Here is a 13,685-nt window from a genome sequence, read left to right on the forward strand (position 1 = left end):
AAAAAAAAAAAAAAAGGCTCCGACAATGGGCAAGTTGAGGAAGGGCAGGAAATCAATGGCAGCAAACCGGGGGCTCTTAAAGGTTCTCAAGCGCCGAACTCTATGGGAATATCTGACCGCGTTTTAGGTTATTTACAAAGGATTTTTCCTGTCCTACCTACCACTGCTGTGCGATTTTCCCTCAAACAATGGCCATTATCTGAAATAACAGTTCAATGTCACAGATAACAGGCCACCGAAACGAATTAGTCACCACCTCTTGTCATTTTCTCTCCCCCACATCCCTCCCTTTTGTTACTATTTTTGTTTTTAAATCAGCATTTTGGGGAAATATACATCTACTAGATTTACACGTCTGTTTGCACTTGGAGAAAACAAAAAGGGGACTTGGCGTTGTCCCCGTTTGCTGATAAAGTTTAACATGAGCGGGCTTTCCATAGCCTTTCCCTCCACCCCTCCCCCGCGAGGGTCCCTCGACTTGCTTACTTTGCTTAACTTTCCAGTGTCGAGCTGAGAAGTTGGATTTGTTCATTTGTTTTTATGAATGGAGTTTTGTGGTAAAAAGCATTTATTTCTACTTAACCGGTGGGTTTTACTAAAGTTTTCAAGGTTAACTATAGGTAAATCCGTAGACTCTCATTTTGTCACGCATTCCCTATATTCTTTCTTCCAGTGCTGTTTCTGAAATGTTTTGATAAAAATTGACCATATATATTAGAAAGTTATTAATCACCGTACAGTACTCGATCCCCAAAGCAGCATTTATAATGTTAAAAGTTTAAAAATAACCTGAGTTGTCAAACTGCTTAATTCCACTTTTGGACGTTCATGGTGTTTTAATTAACGTATCACAGTATATGGCAAAAACTCACCAGATAATTGTCAATCTCCCCAAGTCCTTAATACGCTATTTGGGCAGGTTATATGCAAAAAATGTTTCAGATTTTTAAATTACTTCTTTTAAGAAAACTATGATTTGAAAAAGTAGCATGCTCTTCAGCTGACCTAACTATAATAATAGAGGGAACAGAGTATGAATTTCAATAATCATTTGAAAATATGCTTAGCAGAAAACTGGAAATGGACATGTCAACTTTCACTGTTAGGCTGCTGTTTTCTGAAAATTTCTCAACTAATTACTAGGTTTAGCATGAGCCAGTGTCTCTTTACCCGAAACCCATTCTCGCCCCCTCCAGCGCCCCGCCCCCAGCCTTGGTGCACACACCCTCACACCCCCCAAAGCACTTCACCACCCGATCACTCCCATCCCCCATCTCTAACATCTCCAACACACACACACCACACACACACCACACACACACACGCACGCACACGCACACACTTACACTTGTGCTTTCAGGACAACGAAACAGAGGATATTTCCCTAGGGAAAGAAATCCTTGCCTGGCGAGATCTGCCCATTGGTTGTTTACCCGGAGAAATCTACATGTTTAAGGGGGATGGTGTATCCATAATCAGTCTGTCCCTATAGGACTTGGGTCTTGGCGACCTTTTTGTGACCTCTCCCGCCAGAGGAGGCTGCTGTCACTTTAAAAATTTACTGAAAGAGGAGCCCGTCTGGCTTCCGATCACTCTGGGCGGCGGGAGATAGCTCCCTTTCTCCCTCGCCCCGGGTTCTTTCTGGATGGCCGAGCAGATCCTCTTTAAAGAGACAGTTCATGAAATAGAAACCCGGCGGCTGCGCTTGGAGTTGCGAAAGGGGACGATCCCGTGAGGGTCTAGGACTGGGGAAGGCGCTGCGGAGGATCTAAAAGGGGGTAGAGCTCCCCTCGCCTCCCCAGGCCCCCCACCTTTTCAAACTCTCCTCCTCCTGCCTGTTTTACCCCCCCTTGGAACTGGGAGAGAGAAGTGGAAGAAGTTTTAGTGGGTTTCAGATAACTTTCATTACACATCGGGCTGATAAGAGCAAGAGAAAGTGAGAAAAGAGGGAGGTGATGTGAACCAGAAGGAATAGCTCCGAGCTCATTTAGGAAGGGGGAAAAAAAAGCCAAAACACACCAAGCCCGGGTCACCCAGACGAGAGGAGACTTCATTTCTGGTCTTAAAAATACACTGTTGGCGGACAATAAATCTGAAACGCGTGGTCCTGGCGAGCAGATCCTAGAGACGGACAAAGTTATCAGAGACCTATTCGGAAATCGAGACGCGAGGCTTTCTTTTTTCTTTTTCCTTTTTCTTTCTTTTCTTTTTTCTTTTTTTTTTTTTAACATCCCGAAATGTGGTTCGGGATCGTTTGAAAGGATTTTCGTGCAGGAAAGCTGGGGGCTGCTGATTATTTTATTTTGTTTGTTTTAATTCTTCTGTGATTGCCTTTTATTGCTGAGTTGAGGCCATAGAAATCTTAAGGTAAGAGAACTCACTTAAAAAAAAAAAAAAGTCTTGGCGATGTGCATAGTTTGTAACTTCGGACAGTTTCCTGCCTTGGCACCCCTTCTCCGGGGCGCCCCCCGCCCCCCCCCCCCCAGCCTTCTTTTCCTACTTGCCCGCAGTCTCGCGGAGCCCTGCTGCTTATCTACGTTGCTGGGACTGGCGATTTCCTTGTTCCTCCTGTGGAACCGTGCGATCTGGACGCGTCTCCGGGGTGGGTCGTCCGGCCTTCGGTGGGTCTCTCTGCCGGCTGTCGGCCTTTTTTCCTCCCGCTCTTCTCCTACTTCCCCTCCCTCCGTGTGTCTGTCGGTCGGTATCAGGGACGCAGAAGGTGGGGTTGCCAAAATCTGAATTCCTGGCACCGGCCACGCGACTTTGGAGCCGCTTTCGGCCGAGTTCCACCTTGCCAAGTAACAGCTTTGCTGTCCAACATCGTGTGCTGCTTCGCGAGAAAGTCACATTCGGACCCTTTGGCTAGATTGTGGGGATTTTTTTTTTTCTTTCCTTTTGCTGTTGGTTTTTTGAAAGGGCCTTTCTCTAAAGTCCACCTAAAGGGAATTCTTTTTTTTTTTTTTTAAGCTATCTTTGGAACTTGACAGCTTTTAAAAACACAGGAGTGTGTTAGATGAAATGACGGAAGATGTGCTCTTACTTTATTTTATTCGAGATTTCCGAGACGATTAAGACATTTGGGAGACAAATGCAGTTCTGCTAGCAAATCAAAAGTGAATAATTCACCCGGGGGGAAACGTTTTTGGAGAAAGTTCAGCTTTTGTCTTGGGGCAAGAATATTGAGAGTAAGAAAGTTAATATGTTGGTGAAATATTTGAATAATCATATAACATATATGTAAAAAGACGTTCTTTAGAAATGAACCTGTTTTTAAATTAATTTCACTGTTGACAGTGGCAATGGCAATAATGTTAACACGGAATAAAATTACACCTAGAATTTTTATGTGCAGTATATGCAATACTTAACTCCCTGCCCCCGCAAAAGGGAATGCTCGAAAGCTAAGGGGATAGATGATGCTTGACTTTGAAATTAACAAGTTTTCCACGTCTTTCTGCAAATATGAAATGGAACTGGTGTTGCATTTCATTGACTTCACCCTATTTCCTTCATTAAATATTTCTCTAGTGTGTCAGTACAACTGCCTTTTTTTTTGCTAGTCAAGAAAACAAATAACAAAAGATCAACCAGAAACCAAACAAGCCAAAAAACAAACAAAGCAAAATCCCAACTTTTTACTATTTTAAAATGTGTATTGCTATTGTTATTTATGCTCCCCCATAGACATCTGGGGGGGGGGAATCTCAACTTGCCATTAGAGTCACTCAGCATTGAGAGTTGAAGAAAACAACTTAAAGTTTGTAATTTTAAAAATAAGAAATTGTTAATATTTGTCTTTCTCACTAGAGAGGCTATTTAAAGTAGACTTTCTGTTGTTAGTGTGAAGCTGTGTCTTGAAAAAGACGTACGTGTGTGTGTGTGTGTGTGTGTGTGTAGCAAATATTATCCCTTTCTTCTGTTTTGATTTTTCTTTTTTAAATTGTGGGACTACTTATTGCTCTTTAATTGCCTCATGGCCAAAGGCTTATTCATAAAGCCTCTTGACTAGAGCCCTCAGAGCTCTGGGCTTCTTGAAGTTTGTGGGTGAGTTGATGAGTTGAATCTGCAACTAGGCGATTATCTGAATTCTATGGAAGATTGCTTTTGGTCTATATGCCCAAGAGTTTAGTTTTTACTTTTACATAGGTGTAGATACAGCAGGGTTCTGTGGGAGTTATTTAATTCATTAGTTCTTGTTCTGGACTGTCTTATTTAGTCTGTGATAGGAAACTTCCTCAAGTTTGCATTAAGTGATTGACATTAACATTACCAGCCTTTCTACTTATTCGCCATTAGGTCAACAACTCTGCAGTTTTTAATATTGTTGTTTAAAACGTTATTGCTGCTAGTGAATCAGAATAGCTTCGTGTAAGTATGCAAAACCTTAAAAATGGACGTTTCCCATTTCAATTTTTGTTTAAGGTGCCCTAAGTAATGATTAATATTCAGGATAGGCCAAATGTAAAATTTTGTGAAAAATAACAATACAGAACCATAGATAATGATGGCAGTTTATTACAATATTACTATATATTTTTTACTTGTTCACAAGTCAGTTTTGTTATTTTGCTTACTAACCATAAAATTGAAATATGCATTGGCATGTGTTAACTAAAACATTAGGTTGCCATATTTTGCATGAGTGTTTACCAATCATTTGTTTTCATTTATTTTTCTTAAGTTTGGTCAGAAACATTTATGAGACAGATCTTAATAACTTCTTCCATTAAGGGCGTGATTTAATTGTTTCATGGTAGTGAAATGCAAAGTGAAAAGGAATTTAGTGATATTTAAAGTTTTTTAATTAATTTAAAAGGCAAAAATGTGAAAGTATACAGTTACATGGGAAGACAATCTGAATCTAAAACATTGACTATTTAGTTTAGAAATATGAGGTTAATATATGCTGTTCAATATTATTTTTTGTAAAAATCACATGGAATAAAATTAAGTCAATAGCACTCATTCATGCATAACAAGGAAACAAGCATTTTTTAAATCAATTGATCAGTTTTTGCAATAATGTACAGTTGCTTTGTTCTTTTAAAAAACGGTACATTGCTGCTTCTAAGATAACTTATTATTCCTCCTTTATTAATATGCATGCTGCCTGACTTTTTTTTTTTAAGGATTTAAAGGAGGGCTATACACTTGAATAAAGTATTTTCAAGCAATTAACCATTCTAATGAATGAACTGATATGGAAATTGATTGTTCTCCTCTTCTTCCTTCCAGATCTTAGATGAGTTTTGCAATGTGAAGTTCTGCATAGATGCTAGTCAACCAGATGTAGGAAGCTGGCTCAAGTACATCAGGTTCGCTGGCTGTTACGATCAACACAACCTCGTTGCATGCCAGATAAATGACCAGGTATGTTGTAAAGATTTTCTTGTCTTTCTTTGAGAGCACTAAAGTATCAGTGAAGCCTGAAGAATAAAAATAACAGTGAGCTGCAGTAGACCCTTGTGGCCTGTTTGTTGATATGGTGAAAGGTAATGCACAAATATAAGTAAGATGCAGAATAAAGTTATTTGCAGTACTACTTTCTTTCAGTGCTACTTTTTTGGGTAGTTTACGCACTTTGTAACTTCATAAATGCTCTAGTTTTCTGAGTGTGATTGAATGTTTTAAAAACAGAGTACTATTTATTGCTAGTTGTTCTTTACCTTTTTTCTTTACCATCATAATAGAGAAACATTCATGGGAAGTATTGAGCTACTCAATAACACTTTATGAATTTGTGCAGAAATTGGAGGTGATACACTTGAAATATTATATAGATTTTACTTGAAATAGTAGATATCTATCTATCTATCTAGATAGATAGATAAAATCTACATGTGGTCTTATCTGGCTGTGCATTTTATATTGATTTGCCTGTTTACAAATGAGAAACACTTTTAGATTAAACAAAATACTCCTTTTTTTGGTGAAAAGTTAAAAATATCACTGCTGGAAATTGCTTTATGGAGGCCCATGCAGTGAGGTTAACTTTAATAACAATAACTATGAAATAAGATCATGAAAATATCATGAAGCATATTTTGCACTCAATAAAGTTAGGTTATGAATCTTGTAACTTAGTATGACAATACCTGAAACAACAAAAGGTGTAGCCTGTTAATTTTTGTTTTATAAACACTGTTGGGTTCGAATTTAATTATGTTATCCATCATTTATTTCTTTTAACCCAATGGTTACCTAAATCAAATATGTTTCAAAGGCCATATTAAAATAGTTGTTTGGCGAATTTACTGTGAAAATCAGCACCAAGAAAAAGAAAAGTTTAAATTAGATGTTTCCATTTGAAAGCTGTTAAGTAATGTTAGCGTCATATGGCCTAAGACTCTATTTCAATCATCATTATGAGATTATTCTTTGGCATTTTACCAGCTACCAGATAATTTTTACTGACTAAACTGTGTAAGAGGTAGTAAATTGTAAAATTAGGTTTAAATAGGTATCATTTAGAAATCTTCCACATATATCAAAAATAATAAACCAATCAATTATTTTTTCCCTTTGCTGTAAGAAAACAAGAGGCATTATTGACAAAGGAAAACATTATTAAATTAACTATTGATTGGGAGCAGAAAATATCCCAAGTCCATCATATGAGTTACTGTCACATCAACAACAAACACTTTTTGAGCATACACTATTTGTAGATGTGGGAAATACATAGGTGTTGTAAATGAATTTTTCAGGTTATGTTTCCTAAAATAAAGGAGCTGACGGACCTCAAAAGGCAGCTGTAAGATGAAATAATGTAATTATATCATAATAATTATTTGCTACCATATTTACTGACAATAGGAGCTATCTCCTTGGACAGATAAAACTGTTGTAGGATCAGTGAAAGGATGGTGTAAGACTGGGACTTGTGGCCAATACGTTTTTTCATTTAATATTTATGTGTCTCATATGTTGTAATAAATATATTCTTCTTATTGGGAATCTTGATTGCATTAAAAAAGCAAAACCATTTTGCTATTGCTAACTATGAATTAGATTGCTTCTTAGGGCAGGCATTTATAATTTTAACACAGTTACTTTTGAAACACACATTATAAAATATATTGCTTTCAAAAGAAAATATGCTGGTTTCATACCATAATGAACAGCATGTTTACTTATTTTAATTGAAGAATGAAGGGAAATAGTTAATCAGGAAAAACATAAAAGGCCAATATTAGACACATACCCATTATTTCTGTAAGCACTCATTTTAAATTTATGTATTTTACTGGCAGAAGTCTAAGATAGTAACATAGCACATATCAAATAACATAATTGTGAAATTGACATTACATGGTCAAGTAAGTTCACCCATAAACAACGAGAGAGGAAAGTCAGAGGTAAAAGTCAGGTTTGTGTGATAGGCAATATATGCACACAATCATACTTAGCCCAGTTGACAAGACAAAAGAGAACAGATACCCAAATAGCGTATGCATATTTTATAAACGTATTCATCTGTAAGCTTGTATGCATAGTTCTACAAGTTAATTAAGACTACAATTTCAGACAGCTTTGAAATGTGAATGTTGGACTAGGTACAATGATAAAAGAGCTGACTAAAGAGATTCTCTAGGTCTATTTTCTTGTTCTGTTTTCCATGAGAAATAAGAGTTGCCAAATGGTGAATAAGCACAACTCATCACATAATGAACACTTTCGTTGTGTGAGATATTATTTAATGTCCATAAAGAGAGACCTGGACCAGGAGTAATTATTAAACACGAGCAACATCAACTCACCTGCACAAACAATAGCAGATGAAGCACTCTCAAGAAATTATAAAAAAAGTGTTTCTCTTTGCTCCGATTCTTAGAGTTCAAGTTTATAAAATGAATTTTAATAACAGGACAGGTAAAAGTCCTGGGCTACAGAAAGGAAAAATGTCAGATGAATCTCAACTGTAGTCTAGTCATTATAATACTTATGACGTCTAATAAAGAAGGGGAAAGATGGCCCAGAACAAAACAAGGGTGTATAAATTATAGTTTATTTTTGCAAAGAAGATATTTTTAGAAATTCTGATGTTAAAGATTAAGCTTAATCATTGTGGATCAGTTTTATAATGATGTGGAAGAGTTCTATAAAAGAGAATAAATGTTCTTGCTAAGATGATAATACAGGTTGGTAATAGTGAGACAGTCAAAACATGTGTACTGGATAAAACCCATATTTGATTTGTCTGGCGGTGAAGAAGTACTTAGGAACAGCATGGATTTTGATTTTCAAGTAAAGTTGAGAAAAGATGTAATCTGGTTTGTCTCATAAAAACAAAGGCCATGCGATTAACATTTTCCTAATACTTCTGTACAAGGATTTTATTTGAGGGGATTTTCCTGAGTTTAAATTTTCCAGTAGATTTCTGTGAGTTATTTTATTTCAGGGTTTTTTTCTCCCCCTCAGGCCAGAGTGAGCTTTGTGGCAGTTTTCTTTCTTAATGCTTCCTAGAAAGACCCAAGCTTATTGTTTTTAGATGTCTCTTCATGTTTTCAAAATTATTGCAGTGATGGTTTTGGAGATAGGAATTCTGAAAACACTGGAGTGAATGCTTAAATCATAATTTCTAAGTAGCTGCAGCTCCTGGCTGATATCCCCTACCATCCCCCAGAAAATATTGTATTAACTATAGTAATTTATCTTTGAAGAAGAAGGTCACACCAAAGACACTAGTAAATTAAACAATCACATTCAAGTCATAAAATAGAAGATCTATAATAATGTCCAAGGTTCTTTATCCTTGAAGTCCTAATTAGTTTCCCCATATTCCTTAAAATTTCTGTACAATGTTACATAGCCACATTGCTGTGGCATAGCATTTAGCTGGAAATTTTTATTGAGACAGACAGTGCTTCAATATTTTTACATTTTAACAGTCTGAAATTGTCCCCGGTTGCTTTCAGGAGCAAGAGCTGGCACCGAGAGGTAGAGCAGGGCAGGAGCAAAAGCAGAGAGTTGGGTGATGAAAGTTCTTTCTAGAATAGGTCCTCAGGAGGACCAAATATGCAGGGGAAGCATGAAAACAATTAATTATTTTGAGTTTCATTTACATCTGGAAACACCCATGTGTTGAATGTTAAGTAGGTACACATCTAGATGATTTGTTGAGGTTTTCTTTCTTTCTGTTTTATTCTGGATATTTTGCTGTCCTTTCCTTTGATGTCTTGTAGGTACGTTTACAAACCATTCTGCTGGGTGGGTGTAGCCCATTGCTTTAGATTTGGCCTCACCCTGCTCTTACCTTTCCCTCCATTCTTTGATAAGTCACCTCATACCTCCATATTTCTATACCCTCACCTTGAAAAAAGGCAAGGTGACCCTATAGACCCCCTATCTACCTCAAACAAGGCCAGTTCTCATCTATGATATGTTTGCAAATTTGGGGTACTTATGCAATAGCCAGTTCTGTGAACACAGCTTTTCCCCTAATACTTCTTCATGGTGAACCCATATTGGTTGTAATCAGGTCAGTAAGGCACAATTCATATACGTTGACTGTATAGACTTAAGACCTGCCTTTCCACTCATGATAATTAGAATGATTTGGGCGTGTGCTTTGGGGTAACGTTTTATGTGTATATATGTGTTCTGCATCCTGGAAAAGAACACGGTTTCATTCAAACTCCTGGCCTGCCCTTAACATGGTCTATAACTGGAATAAAGTTCTCAGAAACCCAAGACATTATTAATCTTGTCATTTACACAAGGTGATAAGTCCTTTCATTTTTAAACAGGCCCTTGACAGCTGGTATTTAGTAAGTAGAATAAGAGAAGTCTGCTGTTCACTTTGAATAAAAAGAAATGTGTCAATAAGAGATTATCCAATGCCTGATGTATATTTTGAAGAAATAAGACATAGAAGAATGAGCGCCCCTCAGAGAAATCAAGGTCAAAACTCCCGTAGGGGTCCTGCCGGCTCTCTTGTGGTTAATGAACGACAGCGAGACTGTACAGTGTTGTCAGTTGGAGCGGGCATCGTTCTCGTGTGTGCCTTACCTTATGAAGTTTTAACGGCTTCCAGGACGTCAGGGCTGAATTGGCACACCCACTTTCCCTCTGCGTAGGTCCACGTCAATGGTTCTATCAGACGGCCGTGACACTAGAGTAGTAGTATTACTACAAGCTTATTATGGGCTCAATTATCAAGTTATTTTCTTTGGCTTTTTACGGAGAAAAAAAAGTTTTCCTGAATTATTCAATTAATGCAATTTGTGCAAAAAAGCAGGGAAGACCAGCGATGTGAAAAGCAAAATGTAATTTGTTCGCCTCTTTTCACTTTTTAAAAATGTTTGCGTCAACTGTCAGGTAATTTGTTAATTTGCTCTTCCTTTACAAGGATTTCTGTCCACATTTTCTATGACCTCTTTTGATGTTAAAATTATTATTGGCTTGGGGCATTTTCTTTGCTTTCCTTTTAAGTCAAGTTCCACTTTTATACCAAAGTTATGCTCTGCTGTTTTAAGATGAATGCCAGCTGGCAGTACCCAGAGCCCGGCCTTGTGAACGGGGCCTAAGCTGACTTTGGGGGGATGTTGCCTGCCTGATAAGTTACTTCCTTCACCTGAAGATGAAACTGTCTCAGATATAGTTTGCCATTTGATATTCACATGATAAAACAAACAGCCCTGGCCACCCCTACCCCAGAAATGTTTCCTTCACGTAATGATGCTCACGACACAGGATAGCCATAACACTACGCAGACTAGGAATTTTATGAAGATTCACAGGTCACATAAGTTGAAAAAGTGGATGACCTGAGGTATTCTGTACATATTTTAAGTACTTAGTGTTTGTGTGTATGTAACACCTGCCATTCAGGAAGATCTCAAAGCATCACACCCATACTAGAGTCTAGCTATTTCTGGAATGGTGCCAAAGAGTTAGACGTCAGAATGCATTACAGTCCATCAAGGTGGAAAACATGTTGGTCAAGGACACAAGAAAAGCCTCCAGCCTGGTAAAAAACCCAAAGATGATCTTTAGCTTCCTCATCATGTGATGATGGAACTCTTCCCAGGCATTCTGAAACCATTCAGAATGATCGGTTTTCCTAGAATCAAATGAAATGGCCACGTTAAAGGCAGGTGACCAGAGGATATTTCTTGTGGGGACTGTAGGGGTCCGTAGAGGTCATTTCATTGAAACTTTCAAGGCTTCCAGACTGGGTACACTGTAGGCTCCAGATATAATAGTAGGTGGATCATTATCATTTGCTATGTTTATACAAACTAAAACCAACAGTCAGTTCTCTGTTTTGTGTCATCCAATAAATTATACCTGGCTTTCTCCTCATGTTATTAATAAAGAGATAAATATGGGGGGAAGCTTCACCTCCAATAATATTTTTGTCCTGAAAATAACCGATGGATACATATTTTTGGATATAGGAAGACAGTACCTCATGTTTCTCAAAATATCTTCTAGTCTTTAGACTGTCATCTGAAAGATGAATATGGTATACCATCTCTTTGGAGAAATTAAGGAAACTGAGAGTGGTTTGCTTTGGCACAACGTGGCCGTGATAAAACTTCCATTCTGTTGGACAAATATCTTTCCATTCTGTAATCAATCTCTCTGTCTCCTGAAGACACTTCTCATTATCTCTTACCAGTTAGGCTGAGAATGTATAATAGAGTCTCTCTTGGTGAGGCTAAAAACTTGACATTACTCATGCCCTCCTGAATATTGGGGTTTCCCACATAGCTATGGTAGATCAGGGGTCCAGACAGTGTTTTCTAAAGCTAGCACATATGCACACACTGTCTTTGTGGACCTGATGTTACCTCTCTGCAGCACCAGGGCTGACAGATGTGTTCATATCTAATGTTGACTTTGTTCGGATATGCAAACTGTCACCTACCTCCTCTCCCACCTAGCTTCCAAATGTTAAGTTTCCACTAAGCTGTTCCTAGTCTGGTACATTGCATGAAGCTATAGAAAATAAAGCATTCAGGCTGAATGGTGGGAGCTGGAAGAGGCAGAAATCAACTGTCAATTTCAAAGGGAGAAGACCGCAATAGTCTGAAAAAGTTGTCTCTCCGTACAGATTCTGCAGGGAGTACATTTCTCTATTATTTCAATTATTACAACTTCCTGAATAGGTTGAAGGTCATTCATAATTCACACTTCTGTCATTTTTAGACATGCCAAATGCAGTCTATTAAGCATAAATAAAACTTCAGTGCTTGACCAGGAAAAATAAACGGGATTCATAACAATGAGGCCTTGTTCATCTTTTTAAAAGTAAATGATGTGTTTTCTTTTTTCTTGTTTTCCCCCCTGTGCACTGAATTTCTCTTCTGTCTCAGTGGTACAAGCACAATACTTCAAATTGATCCAAGCATAGCAAACTAGACTGTAAGTCTGGTCTGACAGATTCTAGATTTTTCTATTTTATAGGATAATAAACAAGAACCCACATTATTACCATTTATAAATACAAATAGTAGCATTGTCTGTTTGATGGAGGACTCGGTTGAACACAGGCCTTGACAGTATAAAACAGAATTTGCCTGAAGTCTTTTATAGCGTATTAACTTCCCTATCGAAATGCTTGTAAGCGCCCATACTCTTTTTAGTGCTTGTGCTCTTGGACTTAAATAACAAAAGAACATGAATATTTAATAAAATATGATTAATCCCAATTCCAACTACATATAATATATAACTATATGTAACATATATTATATACAAACTACTGTAACATATATTATATACAAACTACTGTATATAATTTATTACATATCCCTTATATGATATATAATTAGAATTAAGCATATGCCATTAAACATTCATTTATATTAATATGAGATTGCTAATATTTTATGCAAATTTAAAATTTCCCCAAGGTGTACACTTTACCACTTTTATAGGTCACATATAAAAATATATAACATATCCAAGTACATCCATGCTTATATATAATATTGTATGAAAATATACCTCTTGGAAGTCTAAAATTTGTTAAATCAAATCCAATCACCACTGCCTTTTATCCCTAGCTTAGCCTTGTGAATATTAACTGAAGGGATATTCTTTTGGCATTTGGAACTGGTTTCGAGGTTTGATTAAAATACATTAAGTATAATAATTATGTTCAGAGTAATTCCTTTATGGATGTATATAATGTTAAATTTATGCCTTAAATTGTGAATTTTACCACTAGTAAGAGTGAACAATTTGGGGAATTTCTAGTTTTATTTTCAAAATCGAATGATTTAGAATTAAAAAAAATATTTAGAAATTTCACTACTATGCTATTTTAGCAAATTGAGAAAATTAAAAAATACAAAATGATTATTAATTAAAACATTTACTACAAATATTTATTCTTATAAATTGAGGCATCCAGAGATCTAGATATAATATCCATACTGACAAAGATAGAAAAATAGCTTTCTGGAAAAATAAAAAGAGTCCACGAAGATATTGGGAAATTTATGAAAAAACTACCTTAACTTTCAGAAGTGTCAAATGTACGCACAGTTAGGTCATGGTCATAACATGTTGTATTTCTGGAATTTGTTACTCGCTACCAAAGAGAAAACTCTAGAGGAGCTAACACATTTTAAAAATGCTTATCATGACTTTTAAAAGAACAGAATTTTTATATATTCCTATTTTCTTATACACTAAGGCCCCGTTCCTCTTATCTTTCAACTTCTATTGTG

At 36.8% G+C, this 13,685-nt stretch overlaps 1 protein-coding gene across 7 annotated transcripts in view; it reads left to right on the plus strand.

Annotated features, from left to right (window-relative positions):
- The first annotated feature begins 1,293 nt into the window (after positions 1-1,293).
- MECOM (MDS1 and EVI1 complex locus) overlaps positions 1,294-13,685 on the plus strand; it is a 62,817-nt gene continuing 50,425 nt past the window's right edge. For 2 of the 7 annotated variants that reach the window (XM_040621625.1, XM_040621626.1), the window contains exons 1-2: positions 1,304-2,367; positions 5,236-5,370. The gene's annotated coding sequence lies outside the window, so the exon portion shown is untranslated. Of the gene's footprint in view, positions 2,368-2,499; positions 2,622-5,235; positions 5,371-13,685 lie in introns of those variants that run through there. The other 5 variants (XM_040621628.1, XM_040621629.1, XM_040621631.1 and 2 more) reach the window with 4 other exon arrangements.

Source organism: Ursus maritimus, unplaced genomic scaffold (genome assembly GCF_017311325.1).
Source record: "Ursus maritimus isolate PB19 unplaced genomic scaffold, ASM1731132v1 scaffold_4, whole genome shotgun sequence".
NCBI lineage: Eukaryota > Metazoa > Chordata > Mammalia > Carnivora > Ursidae > Ursus > Ursus maritimus.